At 39.4% G+C, this 18,820-nt stretch overlaps 1 protein-coding gene across 1 annotated transcript in view; it reads left to right on the top strand.

Annotated features, from left to right (window-relative positions):
- Positions 1-5,365: 5,365 nt before the first annotated feature.
- Positions 5,366-18,820, top strand: part of FANCC (FA complementation group C) — an 81,144-nt gene continuing 67,689 nt past the window's right edge. The window contains exon 1 of the mRNA XM_005154921.3: positions 5,366-5,419. The gene's annotated coding sequence lies outside the window, so the exon portion shown is untranslated. The remainder of the gene's footprint in view (positions 5,420-18,820) is intronic.

Raw genomic sequence — 18,820 nt, 5'->3', positions numbered from 1 at the left:
AAGGTCTGGTTTAAGGAACATTAAGTACCATTGGCCTATTCAGTGCCAATTTTTCAGAACCCTCAGAAGCTCCCGAGCTACAGACCTGATAGTATTTGCATTAAGAAACCAGACATGCTCATCTGTCACCTGGGACATAGAATATAGCAAATGTTCCTGCCCTTCTTAGAAGCAAGAACATCTCTCCAGGATTTCAATTCAAAAGGAATAACAAACGAATCAGCAACCAAAATGAGATGAAAAATTATGCCTGTGTCAACATAAAGATTCTGTGACACACAGTTTATAAAAAACATCAACCAGATCTGCAGAGCCTCATCCCTGCAAGAAGCAACTCCATTTCTCCTTACTGAAGACAGTACATTTTTTCTTTCATGTAACAGTACAGAAAACACAGGCAATGCTGGAACACGAAATTATGCTGGAAAATGAATAGAAGATATGTAAGAGAAAGAACACATGGAACTCTAGGATGTTAGTATTCCTAGATATTGCACTGTCACCCAAAATACAGTATTTAGTGGGGAATTTTTGAAGATATAACCAGCACCTTCAAGTGACATTTCTGCCTATTCAGAAATCCTCTCATGTGGCTAATGAACAGCAGTAAACTGGAATGTATTGGTGACTTGTTACACACTGTAGTCTTCTCTGGAAGTGCAGGAAACCTCTCAATTATTACTGCTGCTTTACTTGCCACACCAATACTTGGGCATTTCCAATTTCATCCATGAATGACAACAATATGTACAAAACAGCAACATCACCTCTTTGTTGTGCTGTAGCAAACATTTCAAACTAGCCACTGACCTATATGAAGGTGCATATCCTGTTTACTTCAGCTTATGGGTCTGAGGGCATTTTTCTTGGTACTGTGCATTTGTTTATTTAAGCAGAATCTCCTTAAAGCAGTGTTGCTTAAAGCAGCATGAGCTTTTTAGTTAATCACTCTTCGTGCATAAAATTTATTACGTATGTGGTGGTCATGTGCACTAATAAATTATATTTAGCATGCACCTTTGTGTGTCTCACCTGCAGTTTAGCCCATCAATCTATCTCCTCCAGTATTTATTCTAACATTCCAAACCTCTGAGCAGCTTTGAACAGCTGGGATTCCCCCCCCCCAGAAAAAAAACAACAAAAAACCAAACCTGTCAAAGATACATTTCCTTTTTTTCCTCCCCAATGAAGGATTTTTCCTATCAAGTTAATACTGGCCAAAAGACAAAGTGGTGATATTTTGACCTGAACCGAAGTGTAGTATCTGCTGTGTCTCATAAAAGTGCAAGCTTAACAAGGGCTTTTGCAGCACACACTAGGGAAGATGAGATTGCTAGGGTTCTCAGGGAGGATCCAGCAATTCTTCAGTATTTGGAAGATCTTTTCTTAAATATTCAGGTCTCGAAGTCATGGCATTCTTATCTACAAGAGTACTGTTTCCAGCGACTTTTAACAGTTTCAAATGAAAACTTTGGAAGTTTCAAAGATTTACTATTAGTAATTCTCTCAGACTAGGCAGCTGGATTAGCTCTACATGTAATCGTACCTTCCGTTAAAGATCAAGACTAAAAAAAATAGTCCCAGTAACATATTTTTTCCACTCAAATGTTCTGCATTCATTAAGTGTAGGAGAGTGACAAACTGCATACATAATGTCCGAAGTAACATAGCATCTATGATTTGTATTGGCATTCACTTGATTTGTACTACCTAATTCATTATTCCTATCATTGCCACTTCTTTTGTGAATATTTAAAATGAGGGTCATTTGAAGGTGATTCTAGCAAGTGTTCATTCCACCCACTGGAGCTTATGCATATTAATCATTCACTTTCATCTTTGCATTATATTTACTCCTATTTTTAGACAACTGTCTACTATACCCTTTCTCACTACTTTCTTAAATGCCTTTTTGTGTGTGTTGTTGTTAAATTTAATTCCTTGGTTTATTTTTCACAGCTTCTGGTACATTATAATGATCTTTCACCATATACCTGGGTGTGCAGGAGAACTGCGGAATGGCTTCTTGCACAGGAAGAAGAAAACTGGTTCTGCTGATGGTATAACCATCAAGCTGATTAACAAATGCAGCTTTTTGCTACTGTATGTCTATGGGTTAGAAATAGATATTGGACAACAATGGAATATGTTCAGCCAGAAACATGATGCTATCAAACTTCTTCCATTCAAGCTTCTTCCACTGTACCAGAAGTTACACATTTCAGCAATGAAATACTTAATAATGCTGACATCTAAGGAAGTGTTAACACACTTGATGGCAGAAAACAAATATAAATCCTCCCATGTTTTCATTTGACAAGAAAGAGAAGGAGTAGAATGATTGAAGACTTTCATGAGTTATGAATTGGACTCACAGTGCAAATACGGACATTACACCCAAAGCTCTAAGCTGCGCTACGCAGATGTCCTGGATGTGTGGGAAACATCCAAGCTGGTTTGTCTTGATGAGTTGCCTAATGAGCAATTGCTGTTTCCCAAGAAAGTACTTTGAAACTTCCACAGACAAGCCTTTAATTCACCAGGTGCTGACGATCTGATAGGATGAAATGAAAAAAAAACCCAGCTGCACCAAACCCCAAATGTTAAGCATTCATGCATGGGGATTTCACTGTGTGGATAGGTTGAATTTGCTTTTGTACTGAAGGGGATTTTGTCTCATTTTAGAGAAAACTGAATGCAGTGGTTATCAGAAAAGGTGACACTTCACAAAACATGAACAGAAGAATACAAAAGCTCAATGAGAATAAGCAGTTTGGACAGCAGCTGAACTGGGTAAATCGTAAACCAGCAACTTCAGCTTTAGCTATAGTGGTAGTCCTGTGTTCATGAAGAATACAAATCTTGAACACAAATGTAATACAAACTAGCCTGTAAATTCACTAATGATTGATGGCTTGGCTTGGTGAGCGAAGATTTTGGGAAAGGCTTTAACCACGCTTACTTCAAGCACAATGACCAAGGACGAGTGGGATATGCAAATCTGGTTTGAAAAGGGTGCTTAGGCAGTCAGGGAATGTCTGACCAGGACTGTCATCTCCTGAGTAACCTGGAGCTACCCACGCACTGGTCCTCCTGCATGCAAGGTTGGATCTGCAGCTGCTCATGCACCTTGACACCTACTGATTCGACCCTCACCTGTCCATACCGACAAGTGAGAGCAAGCACTTCCAGCCTGCACAGTGGATTGTTTAGGTGAGGTGCAGCTTGCACAGAACTGGTCCCACCCTTTATACTTGAGGTTTAACTGCCATGGCCGAGCTAGCTAGGATGGTGACAGCAAAGTCTGTAAGTTGTAGGTTTTATAAGAGTGTTTTCTCCTTAGATGGAAGACCATACAAGGCTAGACGAGATCCATCAGCCCAGGTTTGAAGATAAGTTTTCCTTCTCATATGTTCTGAGCAAGACTGTCATTTCCTGGGTCAATACTGAGCGACCGCTATTGTGAGCCCACTGAGGCGCCGGTGGTGCTGTGGTATCGCTATGTCTAGGTGGGATTCAGTCATAAGCCTGCAGATGGTAGCCTTGCACCAGTGGCTCCTCAGCCAAGAGCACGCACCAGGGGTCTGAACCTGCGGTTCCTCTCGTACTGAGCAGGATTACTATTGCAACAACACATCATCAGTATGGTAAAACTAACCTGTCCCACTACAGTCTAAGCCCGCTCACGTTCCCTATTAGTCGGTGAACAATCCAACACTTGGTGAATTCTGCTTCACAATGTTAGGAAGAGCTGACATCAAAGGATCAACAAGCGATTTCACTATGAACATTTGGCCACCACAACCCAGTTATCCCCGTGGTAGCTTTTCTGACACCTCCTGCTTAAACCCCCAAAAGCCAGAAGGACCATGAGGCCCCGCTTTCACTGTCTGTATTTGCACTGAAAATTAAGATCAAGTGAGCTTTTGCCCTTTTGCTCCGTGGGAGGTTTCCATCCTCCCTGAGCTCGCCTTAGGACACCTGTGTTACGCTTTGACAGGTGGTACCGCCCCAGTCAAACTCCTCACCTGCCACTGTCCCTGGAGCAGGTTGTGCCCGGCATGTGATGGGTGCTTGGCGTCAGAAGCAAGAGCCCCCCTCGGGGTTTGCCACCCCTCGGTAAGTGAAAAAACATCATTAATGACAGACTAATAATATCAGTGAGATTTAGTTTAAAATCCATCTGAAAAGATAAATTTCTGCCTAAGTCTGGGATAGCATTTTCTTTCACTGGCTTTATTCTTTCAAATAATGTGCTTTGTTTCTCTTCAGGTAGAATGTGAACAAATGCCTCACTAGCCAGATTCTTCAAGGAGGAAATAAGGGCAGAGTGGTGTAAGCATACGCATGTAGAAAGAAGAAGATGCCAGGAAAGAAAGTAATTTTAAGAGCTGGTGGCTTCTCAAAAAGACAGGTGGAAATATAGTAGCAGTTTATCACTAGCTCTTCATGGCAGGTAGTGAATGTGGAGGTAAAACCAGCCAGGGGTGGAAAAAACATGGTGAATAGCAGCTGAAGAAGATGAGCAGAAGAGGAAGCATGACAGGAAGGTAACAAATGACCATGTAACTGGGCTAGGGATTAATGAACAGAATTGCATGAAGTAGCCAGTCTGTGTATGTTGGTGTTTTCAGCGGGATTTCCTTCAGGGCCAGCGTAACTCAGCTAGAGTGACAGAATACAGATCTCGGTAATTTTACTACTGATGCTTTTTAACAAATACAGTGCTAGTAAGGTGCACCATGTGTGTATTTCTTGTTTTAGCACCAGCAGAGTTTTTGGTTAGAGAAATCAGGTATTTTTTTAAACCCTAAGTTTATTCAAAGTTTCTTATCTTCTGTTCGCCTGTACCCAAACTGTTCATTTCACGTGGGTATAAAGGCCTGTTGAAGTTGAGAAAAAAAAGTTTAACAGGTTTTGCACTTAAGTCTTAGCAGAGGGAAAAAAACAAACTATCTTATTCGTGGTCAGGGGCAGGTACCTTCAGTCGGCCCACCAGTGAGAGCACCCCTCTCACATTTCGATTTCCCTGCGGAGTCGTCACCTCAACTGCGCACTCTGTACCCAAACCGGCTCTACCCACCTCGCTGTTTAACCTACTCAAGTAACACAGGCATCTCGGCCTCCAGCCATCAGGGGCCCTCTGAACCCATCAGCCGTTAAAACCGGCGAGGTTTCCGTTCCCGCTTCCCGGAATCCCGTATTTGGGAGGGGAAGCAGCAGCGTGCGCACAGAACAGCGCCGCGCAGCCGCCCTCACAGCTGACTGGGCTCCTCCCGCGCGCTGCCACACACACCCGCCCCGCCCGCCCCACCCCCCGCCTAGCGGCGGGGTACGTCCCACGCGCAGGCGCACCTCGCGCCCGCGGGGGGCAGAGCGCGCGAAAATCACAAACCGGCGAAGCGAGCCGTGCGGCGCGGTAAGCCGGTGGGGAGGAGCTGGGGCAGTGCGGGGGGCTCGGACCGGACACCGGCTCTGCCGGGGCGGACGGGTCCTGCCCGGGACTGGAACAGGAGCTGCGCTCCGCGCCCGTCCCGCTCCCCACGGCCCAGACACCCCTCACCGTGGTGGTCGCGGGTGAGAGGGTCTGCGCATGCGTATTGGCTCCCGCGCGGCCTGGGGGCTGCCGTGAGGGGTGGGGCGCGGGAGGGCGGGGCTCGCGCCGGACTCGGTGTGCTCAGTGCGAGGTTGGCGGTAAGGGGGTGGCGCGAGGCCGGCGGTGGGGTCTCCTGCGTGCCGCGTTGCGTTGTGCATCTTGCGGACGGCACAGCGGGCTTCCCGAGCTGCCGCTCTTGAGGGGTCGTCCCTTGGTGTTTCACGACTTGCGGCCGCTGTGCCTCTTCTTGCCTTAACGGGGGAAGTAGTTGTGTTGTACTTCCTCAAACAAGGCTTAGTGAGAGTGGTTTTGCCAAGGGGGGTGGTGGGGGTGGGTGTTGGTGGTGTTCAAAGTCCCTTTACAAACCAAACCATTCTGTTACTCCATTAATGCCGGTTAGGCTGTGAGCTGTTAAAGGCGGGAATGCCTTGCGATGAAGGAGTGCACCTGGGGCAGCATGCACGTCCCAGTACTTGGCCAGTATTGTCTGGTATTGAAAACATTTGAAAAGAGAAGGACTTACACATTGCTGCCTGCATCTTGATGTTCCCCTTTGTTCTAGTGGGAACTGAGTGGTAAAATGTCGTTCTGTGGCACATGTAAGAGACCAGTGCAACTACAATGCATGGATAACTTCCTAAACGGTTCACAGAGGGACGTAGTGAGAAGTGTACAGGTTTGTCTCTGATTTACGATACGTGCTAACTTTTGCACTGTGCAGTCTGGCATTTGCAGACATCTGCTCCAGTGGAGGAGCTCTAGTACCGTGTGCTTTCATAGAATACTGTCAGTATGCTGGCCTTTTATTTGCAGTAGAGGTTGGGGAAGACTAATGCCTTGAAAGTATTGGGAGAAGCTGCTATTTTCATTCCTGGTTTTTGTTCAAAATTGTAGGTAATTAAAGAATTTCCACTTCTCCAAAATTTTCCAAGTTACCATGGTTCATGTGGAAGAATGTCTAAAAACGTGGTAGTTGTTGGTGCTCTATCACAGTGAAGAATTCTTTATGCAGAATTTATAGGACATAACATTCTAGTGATGGCCCACTGAAAAATCTTTGAGATTAATTCGGGATTTTTTTTTCAATGTGTAATTTTAAGGATCTGGAACTTCTCCCTCCCAGTTCAAAGTCCTGTGAATCTTTTTTTGTAAAATTAAAGCTTTCTTGTCTGCAACCATTAAACCAACCAACATTCCATTTTTCTTTTTCTGAATTGCATGGATTATTTAGACTGGATATAAGGAAGAAATTCTTTACTGATAGGGTGGTGATGCACTGGAATGGGTTGCCCAGGGAGGTTGTGAATGCTCCATCCCTGGTAGTGTTCAAGGCCAGGTTGGATGAAGCCTTGGGTGATATGGTTTAGTGTGAGGTGCCCCTGCCCATGGCAGGGGGGTTGGAACTAGATGATCTTAAGGTCCTTTCCAACCCTAACTATTCTATGATTTGCTGTGGTTTTGCGTTCATCTTGCCATTGCTCAAGATTCAAAAATCGTGTTGTAAGAATTCATCATCACGTGATATTTGTAGCAGAAATTTATATATTTATCAAAGTGTATTGTGAGCTACGGACAAGTCAGTGAAAATCTCTCATCTGTAGTGTTTTGGCATGACTGGAGAGAGCCCTCTTGCTGGGCCGTGTTTCCTCCCTGTTAACAGTCTCGCTCCCCGGTTCTGTGTGGATATTTGTTCACTACTGCCATCTCTTGGGCACAAGCAGGCTTGCTGGACGTTCGTTGTGGTTTTCTAGTTGGTTTGTAAAGAGAATACAAACGCGAATGTATTTGCCCCTTGGTGGAGACTTGCCTTTAGAGAACTTGGCAGTGGAATAGTATGAGTCAGGAACCGATCCTGAAGGTTAACTTTTCTCTTATAGGCGTTGATCAAGTTTTTATAATAATTTCTCTGCTTTTTGTCTTAGTTTGCTGGGGAAATGAAATCTGTGTTGATTCCACATCTTCATCTTTGGCTACTAAGAACTGAGTTGTTAGTCAATTTTAACCAAGTTTGAAAGCAGGATAAAGGTTTGCAAACAATTTTATTTCTGTTATTCCATGTTTATTTGGCAGTGGTCCTCACTCAGCACTTGCATATGGGTCTACAGGATGGTGAAGTTAACCATAGGCTAATATATGAAATTAACCACAGAGTATCATGGGTGAAAGTGTCATGAGGAATACCAGTGGGAACTGGGGTTTTAAGGGTGGTGTTATGGGGAGTTAAAGTAACAAAGAATACCTATTTTATGGTACTAGACACAGCTGTTCTCCTGTTAATGGAGTAGCCTTGTGCACTCAGTGTACTTTTAAACCATAACTGCTTTTCTTTCTTTTTACCTAAGCCATATGTTTCAGTATACCGACTTCCAATTGCGAAGGTGCTGGTTTTGACAAAGATGTCTTTCAGAAGGGGTGAAGGATCCTGTAAAGGGTGAAGGATGGGTCAAACAAATTATCCCTGCAATAGTAATACAGAAAATGTTAAGAGTCCTTTGAGACATATTGAATCAATTCTCACATTTACAGGAAGGTAAATATATTGTATGAGATTAATCACAAATAAAAATTTTCAGTCTTTGATTTATGGATTTTTTTTAATACAATGTATTTTGTGCCAACCCAATGTAAAAAGGCACAAAAGTATACCAGGTTGTAAAGATCTTCTTACATGTATAAATAGTACAACAGCTCTCAAAAATAAAGTCAAATCTTGAATTAAACAATTTACCTTTCACTAAGAAGTTAACCAGACTGAACTGTCTGGTTAATGTTATCATAAATGACTGAAATTAGTACTGCTAAAATGAAGACAATGATAATGCTCTGAAAACTTCTGAAACCACTTTAGGACCACATAGTTAATCTACTAAGTTACAGGAATGTAGAACATGTTAAATATTTTCACTTAGTTGTGGGCCACTAACTTTGCAAATATTGCAAAAATACTTAAAATTAGTAAAACTTGGTAATACATTTTGCTATAGAAATAATACTGATTTTAGGTGGCTAGGATAAATGTTGTTAGATGATCTGGAGCTGAATGCTGTATCCCTAATACAAAAATGCTCTATTACTCTTAATAATAAACTAATTATACATAATAATAAATCATAAAGACAACACTTTATTAGTCTAACAGTTGTAATTTAAATCTTTTGAATCTGGGAATTTTTAGTTAAGGCTATTTAACACCTTTTCAAGAGTGCTCTTACTGTATGTAATGGTAAAGGATAGACTGATCAGATTTAAGGTGTTCGCAAGAGGTTTCTGCCGTTATTCTTTTTAACTGTCAGCCTTGCATATAGTTACAGGGTTCTGATGTAGCTCTTCTGTGTGCATTTTTAACTTTTATTAGAAATTCTGTAGGCAAGCAATGCTATGAGGTTTATTATTGTAAGCTTACTAGTAATGAATTATGCAGGTATCATCAGACACAATTTAAAGACTGATGCTTGCTCAAATGTGATGTTCATAGCAGCAGTTACCATACTGTGGTGAAATAAAGTCCGTGAGGCTACAGCAGCAGAAGGAATTTTGTAAATCTTTGAGAGGAATAAATACTTTTTACTAGCAAACAGAGTAAATCTGATGTTATCAGACATGTATTTTTAGCTTGATAAAAAAAATATACTGTACTATTAAACTTTAAAATTAGAGCTGTAACGGTGAGTCTTCCATAGAGGTGAAGTAGACAGGCCTTGGAAACTTAAATTACTTCTTTTGTATCATAATATACAACCAAATTGACATACATGAGTGTCCAAGGAGAGGAGGCCAAGAGACATACCACCAGCTAATACTTTAGTTCTGTGTTGTACATTTAAAGTTTTCATCTATCATTAAGTGACCCAAATTCATAAGGAGCACTCTTCCCACAGAATCCCAGAACTATAAAGCTTTGATTTAATGATGAGGGTGGTATTACTAAACTGTGAGTTTTTCATGAACAAAAGTGACAGAAATCTTACTTGCAAGTGACAGGATCCACTACTTGCACATTAAAAAGCCCATGCCCATAGAATATCCAGGAATAACTGAGAGCTTCCCAAATAAATGCTGCATGGCTTTAAGTATCAGTGCTTTTTCTCCAGTCTAAATGCCCACATAGCTAATTATTGCTGCAGTATGAGTCTGACTGAATCATTGAAAGTCTCTGCTCTAGATGTTTCTGAGGAAACTTATCTCTTCGTTTTTGCAAAGAATGAATAGCCTGATTTAATGCCTGTGAATAGCATGAAACCTTGTCAATGGACTCCAGGGACAAGTGTTTGTGGGAGTGTGTTAAAATAATGTATAACAAAAAGATGTAAATGTTGATGTGGGTGTCATGAAGTTATTTTTATTCTTCTGAAGAATGCATTTTTCCTTTTCTGTCAGGTGTACTTAGGACCATAACTACATCTTTATTCAGAAGGTTTTATTCTGTGGTGTGAGTAGTCAGGGAAGGAGGTTAGAAAAGTAGGAAACTCTTTGGTAAGGTTGATTTTTGTGTTTGTTTGGTGGTTGGTTTTTATTTTTATTTTTGTTTGGTTTTGTTGGTTTTTATCATGCCAAAGAGAAATGCATTCTTTTGTTTGCAAACTTGCTTTCATTGTATATGGACTATGTGAATGCTTTTCACAGACTCTCAGTAGCCTCAACTGATGTTAGGATGAATATGTATAATTTTTACTTAGGTGTATTATACTGTCACTGGAGTTCATATGGAAGTAAGTACATATAATAAAAACAGGAAAGCAAATACTTTGATGTGTGGTTGGTTTTTTTTTGTTGTTGTTGTTGGGTTTTTTGTGGAATATTGCCCTTTACTATTGCATAAACAAGTGTATCATGCTTGAGGAGCCTAGGTTAAATAATAGATTATCTTTGAGGAAGTCCTTGAGAAGCAGTGGTGTCTAATATGCTAGAACCTAGGAGATTTCTGTCTTATATCTCCTTCTGTTATTTGTTTCCTCAGTGACTTTGAACAAGTCATTTTCTGTTTGTGGTTCAGTTTCCTTATGCATATGTAGAAATGCTTTATCTTTGCATAAATGAAGAATTTCAGTGAAAGGCATGTGCTTCATCACTACAGTAAATATTAGAGATGTTTGGAGAAAAAGCATTCACTTAGTATAAACAAGACAACTCTGTGTACTGTATGCATAGCCCTGGATATCAATACTGTAGGCAGTTTCTTAACTGATGTTTAGATACTTGTGATAACGAGTTTGGGCCATATGTCTTTTCTTCTATCTGCGTAAGTCAGGGGTAAAGCTTGAATTTGGGGAAGTTACATGGCTCTTACAGAAGCACAGTTGTCAGAAATATTAAGCCCTTTAGTGATAAGTTGAATTTAACTGAAGAAAGAACAGCTAGTCATACTTCTCTGTGTCTAAATAGATGGTATCTCTTGCTGCCCACCCAATCTCCCAAGCCCTGCACCCCCCCCCCCCCTTTTTTCTCTTTTTTTTTAATGGTGAAACAAATGTGAATATTTTCAGACCATCCTCCCTATTTACAGAATGTCCTTTATAGGTCGTATATGATTTCTTTGAAGAGAGGACTGATGTTCTAACTTGCTGTGTACTGACTAGGAAACTAAGGGATTACTGTGTATTTGCTTATTGCAGAACTTAAAGTGAAACATCTGAAAAGAAAAAAAGCCAAAGCTTGGTGTATGTGTACCCATGAAAGAGAGGAATACTGTTTATTTCATGGTAAAACTTTGAATTAATCCCATAAGTTTTTTTCAGAGGAACTCAATTTTAAGGAAATAAATTTCTCTGTATTCCATTCAAGCACTATATAGATACAAGTTAATAGTAGAAAAGGGCTCAATGATAAGGGAAGCTTGGATGATTGGTTTGGTTTATGAACATAACAGACTAGACTAGGACTATTTTGGTTGGAGGGGACCTCAATAATTACTGAGACCAACTGCCTGACCAATTTAGGGCTGACCAAGTTAAAGCATGGTATTAAAGGCATTATCCACTGATACTGAGAGGCTTGTGGCATCAACCACTTCTCTAGGAAGTCTGTTCTAGTGTTTGACTACCCTTTTGGTAAAGAAATGCTTTCTAGTGTCCCTTCTGAATCTCCCCTGTTGCAGCTTTGAACTACTGTCTCATGTCCTGTCACTGAATCCCAGGGAGAAGAAATCAGCAGCTCCCTCTCCATGTCCCCTCCTTAGGAAGCTGCAGAGAGCCATGAGGTCACCCCTCAGCATCCTCTCCAGCCTAGACAAAGTCAGAGCCCTCCCCACTCCTCACAGAACAAAACTCCAGTTCTGTCACCAGCTTTGTTGTTCCTCTCTGGATGCAGTCAGGGACCTTCACATCGTTCTTAAACTGTGGGGACCAGCACTGCACAGAGTGCTCAAGGTGAGGCTGCACCAGCACTGAGTGCAGCAGATAAATGACCTCTTTTGACTGACTGGTGATGCTGTGTTTGATGCACCCCAGGATGCAGTTTGCCCTCCTGGCTGCCAGGGCACATGGCTGACATGCGTTGAGCCTGCTGTCAGTAAGCACCCTCAGGCCGTTTTTTTCCTGGTGTTCAGTAGAGAAAAGGTTGAACAAAGGCTTTTAGGCATCTGAAGTTACAGTCAAAATGTCTTGTAGTGGATTTAAGGTAGAGGAAATAGTGATAGCCTTATGTAACAGTTTAACTGAGAAGTACAGTTTGTATTTGCTACAAAAATTACTCTCTGCCTGAGCAATTATACTTCATTCACTGGCTTACATGCAGCAAAGTGAGAACATAGTATTTGCCAGAAGAAGGTATATTCAAAGTTAATGTCAGCCCACGAGATACTGTGTGATGTATTAGCTGTCAGACTGGGGATAGGAGAAGGGGTACAAACAATAAATCACATCTAATAAGAATTTTCCATTATTGCTAAAAGTTCTAACTTTTCTGGTGTAGTGACTTGGTGAGCTCTTACGTGGTTAAGGTTTTCAGTGTTTTGAATGCACCATGTGAAATATAGGCTCCACTGAGATGAATGAAGATTTTGCCACTGAAGTAAACAGAATCAGGATTTCATTCCTTTTCTTGTAACCTGCAAAAGAAGGTCTAATTATGTAGTGTTTAGAGTGCTGATATTGGACGCCCATGCACAACCGATGTGTGATGTTACTAACCATAGTGAAACTAAACTGCTGTTAGCAATGACTGCCTGTTTTGCAAAGTGGTGTAAAGATAAGTTACTCCTATTTTTCTGTTACAAGATGCTCTGCAGAAGCAGTTTTGCCTCCTGTAGTTCAGAGGCTGAATCCGACCTAGTGCTTCTGCAGAATTGCATTTATCCTTTGTTGCATTATCTTCTTAGTTGCATTTCTCTTTGTGTGGCTTTTATTGCAGCTGTTGTCACAGAAGTCATCTGGAAATGAACTGGGCTGAGTGAAAAGGCTCTGTCCAACAAACTAAATCCAAGAATACTGTAACATTTATCTGCAGTTGAGCTATCCCAAAAAATCTTCATCCCCTTAGCACTTAGGAGAGATTGCCACATTACAGTGTCCTGTTACCAAAGTAATCTTGAAAGGTTTGCTATTTAGATTACGCAGGACAAAATATTTAAGTTTTTGCCTTACTGCAGAAATAAATTGAAAGGGAGATAACGCTTCACCACCATCCCCCTGCACCCATTTCAAGAAGACTGTGAAGGTGTGTACTTGTTTGTGCTTCTGTTCACCATGCCTAGTATGTAATTTCTAGCTTCTGTATTTTGTGATACAGCGTTGTCAATTTTTTGTGGTAGATCCCTGCATACTGATGGGAAATAAACAATTCAGAAGAAACAAGGAGTTAAAGGCTGAGCTGGAAGCTCTCTGTTCCTTTCAAGTGTGGCTTTTGTTTTGGAAGGCCATGTTGATCTGTTTAACATCAGTGTGCACTGGTCAAATCTGGGATTTGCTTTACTACCTTGAAATAAATTTTTATTTTGTACATATTTTGCCTAATGCTATGCACAGCTTTATGTGGGCCTTGCTGGATTTTGATCTGAATAGTCCTGACATTGAAATTCTGTTAAATTATGATGTCTTGTAGTTTGTTACTTTGCCAGATTTTGTAGAGCTTTCTGTCAGAGATAACAAAGAGGCTTTACTTCATTGTCTATTTTCACAGCTTAAATTTAACTTAAAAATTTAAAATACTTGTGATGTTTGGGTCTTAATATCTTGATTGGCACCTTTCCTGCAGCAACAACTTCCAGTGGCTTTTGATCAGACTTCATATTCAATTTGTGCTTAAAAACCTAGTAATACATTCTGTGGGATGGTAATTCCATCTTTTATTTGTGGAAGTGATAAGTAATTGCCTTGTTGTCCTAATAAGATCCATTAAGGAAACGTAAAAAATAACATCTGTAAAATTCAGTGATACCTCTCCTAAATGCCTTATTTCACGTCTTTCACTATTCTCTTGGGCAAAAGGTAAGAGTAGATGGATGTGCTGAAATCATATTTTTGCCTTTCCCCTTAAAGAGGGCTTTATTCTCAGCCTCTTGAGATGGGGAAGTCAGAGGAAGGTTCTGCTGCTGCAAGACAAGTCTGCCATTAGAACCAGAAAGTTTTAAAGTAAATTTTTGTGTGAAATGGTTATTGTTATCAGAGAAGGCTAATATATATTATTTTTTTGGTCATGGAGCTTATGGCCAGATGAATAGGAAGAAGAAGGCTTTTTTTATGATCATATAGTCCTTTTGGAAGAGAGAGGGAGATGTCATGTTTTCAGAGCATTCTAGAAAGTGACATCTTGTGTGAATCCCAACAATGCATGCTTCCTCAGGGCATCAGTTCTCCAGTTCTTCAGGGCAATAGAGCACAACTGGAAACATCTTTTTGCTGTTTACAGTTTTACTCAGATTGAACCTGTGCTAGAGATTTGATACACCTGTTGTCCATGTAAGTAGCTCTGTTAGTGACTGCAGTCCCTTAAAGATTAAAATTGGGCTCTTTTTACAGTGAGATATGATAATGTAATTCAGAAGACAGATCTGACAACTGTTAAAATACTAATTATCAGGGTAAATAGAGGAAACAAATGCAGAGGGGTAAAACAGATGAATTAAGTCATCTTTGTTGAGAATTGTTGATGTAAATGCTGAATTATAAGGACAACCATCTGCTTGACAACTATTTAGTTTACCAGATTTTGCATTTTGCTAAGCCAGTGTTGGTTCCTTTCTTTTGACAAATCTTTGTTATTTAGTTTTATTTCCAGAAGAAGATATATTTGCATGCAATTTGTTTTAATTTGGAAAGTCTGCATGTAGACAGGAAGTTTTCTATAGAGTGGTTTGATCTTTCTGTAAAATATCTATGGACATAGGCATAAAGAGGATTAGGAAAACTTGTTCCTAATGGAAAAATTAATAAAGTCAACAGTGATCAACACTGGATGTAAGCACAGTCCATAATCAAGGTGGAAATTTTTTCTAGATTATTCTTGACTGCTGGACTGCCAGTGAAGGCTAATTAGACTTAATACCGACCCATAAACTACCCTGTAAAGCTAATTTCTCAGCAAGAGACAGTGTGAGAAACAAGATGACATTAATAAATAACATATATTTTAAATTTTTCTTAGGATTTGCTACTCTTGCGCCTTTCTGCAGTTTCTAAAATATTATTCACTTTTCTCCAAATTTATTTTTGGGGGCTGGTAATGGGTTTTCTTTAAGTAGGAAATAAATCATCTTTGGTCTTTCTACCTAACTAAGTATGCATTACAGTTTTGTTCTTGGCAAGTAAAATTAGAGCTGTCAAGGTGAAGATGAAAAAATATGCTTGTGGTATATTGTATGTTTCAGTTGTGGGAACAAGGTGAAAGAACATAATAGACATTTGAGGTGGAGAAAGAATAAATGAGAAAATGATTATATTCTGGATAACTGCTACTTTTTTTTTTACATAACCCCAAAGTATCATCTGTTAGATAGTAACTTTGTGATACTATTATCATTGTCTTTGAAACATGGAAACAGATAATAGTTAGTCTAATTGTAGTTAGTAGTCTTCTGCTCTGTTAGTGTATCAACCATGATCTACCATAATCGAGTTAAAGGTGATTAAGGAGTCAAAATCATCAAATATACTTTTGTTTATAAAATATACTCAAGTGCTTACTTAATATCTAGTGTTCTAATTCTTAGTATTAGCCTCCTAATATTGGTTAGAGTAATAAAGGTGCACAAAAAGACTGTTCTACTGCTTTTGTGTTAACAACCCTAGAAATAATCTGCAATTTGGAATGTGTGTTTATGTGTTGTGTTAGCTCAGCAGTGACCTGTTCTGCTTGGGGCCTTTGGACCCTGATGTCATATTAGTATTTTAACTGTTTTCTTGTTTTGTTTTTCCCTTGCAAGCTGTAGTTGCTGATGGGCAAGATTTGAAAGAGAGATGGAGTAATGGAAAGTAAAGTGTTCATTTGGAGTGTGTAGCTACTTATTACTGGTTCAAGGAAAAGTACACAAATGAGAGCTTTATGCCTTGAATGCAAGTTTTTGTCACATTCATTTGGAATGCTGTGACATAAGGCAATATTGTACCTTAATGGTGTCTCAGAGATCCTTCTACTTGAAATTACTTTATTTATGTAAAAATAAGAGCTGAATTTACCAGATTAAAGACAAACTAAGTAATAAAATTTAGTAGTAATTTTTGGCAGGCTATTAAAGCCAGATGTGGGGGACATTGAAAGCTACGAAAGTTTGTTACTGAATTTTCTGATTGACAGAAATTCTTTCTGAGGAGGTATAATATTTTAGCATACTCTGTTTTTATTATATCTGAGTCCCAAGTTTCAGAATTCCTAATACTGAAGAAGTCACTTTTTCTTTCTTTGCTTTTTTCCTGTGTTGATGGTTTTATTTAAAAATATTTTATTTTTACAGTTCTAGAGAAAAAAAAAAAGGAATTCCATTATTGTACTATTTAACATGCTGAATGCACAAATACTTCAGACTGTAGTTAAAGAGGTAGTTGTGCAAAGTTTTCAAAAAACTTTGTTGGTGTGTATTCTACCCATGGAAATAGTTCACTCTGTCACAGAGGAATAGTAGTATATCAGACGTGTTCTAACATGGAAGACTGTGACAGTGTGGTACTTGCATGTGTGTGTCTTCAAGATGGTGTAGCAGCAGCTCTGTTGTTGAATATGGTATACTGTATGGCTTTGCCTCAGGATCTGGTAACATAAGTAACTAATGTGTTACATTTCAGACACTAATCCAGGTAGCTCACTTGATAGAATAGAACTAATCCATTGTTAGAAATGTTGCCTTCAGCTTGTGAAAGATATAGCAAGTACCCTCATGCCTGAGCTCTGCAGGGTTCCCTGTGCTTGAAAGTGCAAGACCAGGAGTGTTTGACTGGAGTTTCTGAGAATGGAGTACTTGACTGTTTCGTCCCCTTCCTAGAAGTAAAGGATATTTTAGGGCAATTCACAGTAAATCCAGCTTCTGAATTTCTGAGTATTGTGGAGTAAATAGTCATAAGTAAGACCGAGGTTTTGATTTTTGGCAGCTGAAGTAAAAGGAGTCCCAGCTAATTGAAGAGAGTGGAAACAAGCTGTAAAGAGAATTCAGGAATATAACTGACAGTATGACAAGTCAAGTTATTTATCAAGTTTTTGTTATTTATAATTTCTGTAGGTCTTTTAACAGATTTTGTATCTTACTGGGGTCTGGATGTTTAAATTACATTTAATATTTTTATATTTTGCTTGCTAATAAGCTATATATTCTGTGACAGTTTTTGAGATGAAATCTGTATGTCAGGTTTGGTGTGTTATATTTTCTTTTTAATACATTTAGTCATTTTACTGGGTGCTCTTCAGTAATATTGAGATGAAGACAAGACTAAACTATATCAATAAAATTGCTCTTTTCAGGACTAGATGCTATAATTAAATAATAACCATTTCATTAGAGGCTTCTCAAGAAAACAAACATGTAAGTTCAGCTTGAAAGTTATGCTATTGCAAAATAGACAGGTGCTTGGGATAATTCTTTTTTTCTGGTTTTGTCTTAGTATGGCATAAGTAATGTGATGCAGCAAAATAATAGTACATATTAGTGTATTGGTCAAGAATGAACCAAAGCACATACTAAAATGCTAAACAAGGCCGATGGCCTGTATGAACAATGCAGCAATTCTTGCAAATGTGAATGTCACTTTATACTCTTGTGTAGATCTCAGGATAAGTTTTCTAAGAATGTGAATTGATTGTATCCCGATCCAGATAATAGCAATAATTTTAGCACTTAAAGAATTTTCTTTGTGATGATAATTTTCTGAAAACTGCATTCAGTTCCTAATAGTTTTTGTAAGGGCTTCTGCTACTACCACTGAATTGGTGAGAATAGTTATATAAGGCTTCACAGAATTGCTCAGCCATTCCTTCTCAACAAAAGAGTGCAAACAAAAATGCTTGTTTCATGTAACTCTTCATGATTTATTTCCTTTTATTTTTTTTCAGTATATATATAGGAGTATATTACAGATATGTGCTGCAGATTTCCTGTTCTCTTAATCATAAGGATCGCTTGCTCCTTATTTCTGATATTAGAGTATTTTGAGCAGTTTCAGAAAACTAATTGCACAGAAACATAGATTTGTTTGTCCCTTAATCCACTTTAGAAATGGGACAGATAACTGATTCCTCCATTTTTGCCTGTAAATTTGTCCATGAATGAGCATTTGACAGCAGCTAGAATTTCTAAACTGCTTTAGAAACAGAACTCTGGTTTTGTTTCAAGAGCAAATGATGGGAAAGGAGCAAGTTTAGGATTGATCCTTCTGAAGATGGCCTCTGAGCTCTGCAATGTATAGTTAGGTTTTTTAGTGCAAGTTGTTTGCTTAGGCTTTCATACAACAAGACATTTTAGAGTAGAAAATGTGTTTCAGGTGAGGATTTTGAATAGGACTGCACACAGAACTACTTTGTTTCTTGGTGAAGGAAACCCAGGTTTATGTGACTAGAACAAGTCTGTCAATGGAACACTACTTTGCTCGTATCCAAGATACTCAGAACAGGTATCAGAAACTCTAATAAATGAACATTTGCAGCTAGAAGCATATAGAATATCAAAATTTTCTTTATCCTACTATTCGTGCTGATGTCCTTCCTTTTGACTTTGTTTGTAGTTAAAAAATAATGTATATAAGTCTTTAACAGTTTTTCTGCAAGGCAAAGGCTCTGGACCAGCTAAGATGTTGCTAAGGAGTCTCT

This window comes from Melopsittacus undulatus, chromosome Z, assembly GCF_012275295.1.
Source record: "Melopsittacus undulatus isolate bMelUnd1 chromosome Z, bMelUnd1.mat.Z, whole genome shotgun sequence".
Classification (NCBI taxonomy): Eukaryota; Metazoa; Chordata; class Aves; order Psittaciformes; family Psittaculidae; genus Melopsittacus; species Melopsittacus undulatus.
This window is presented reverse-complemented; position numbering and strand designations above follow the sequence as displayed.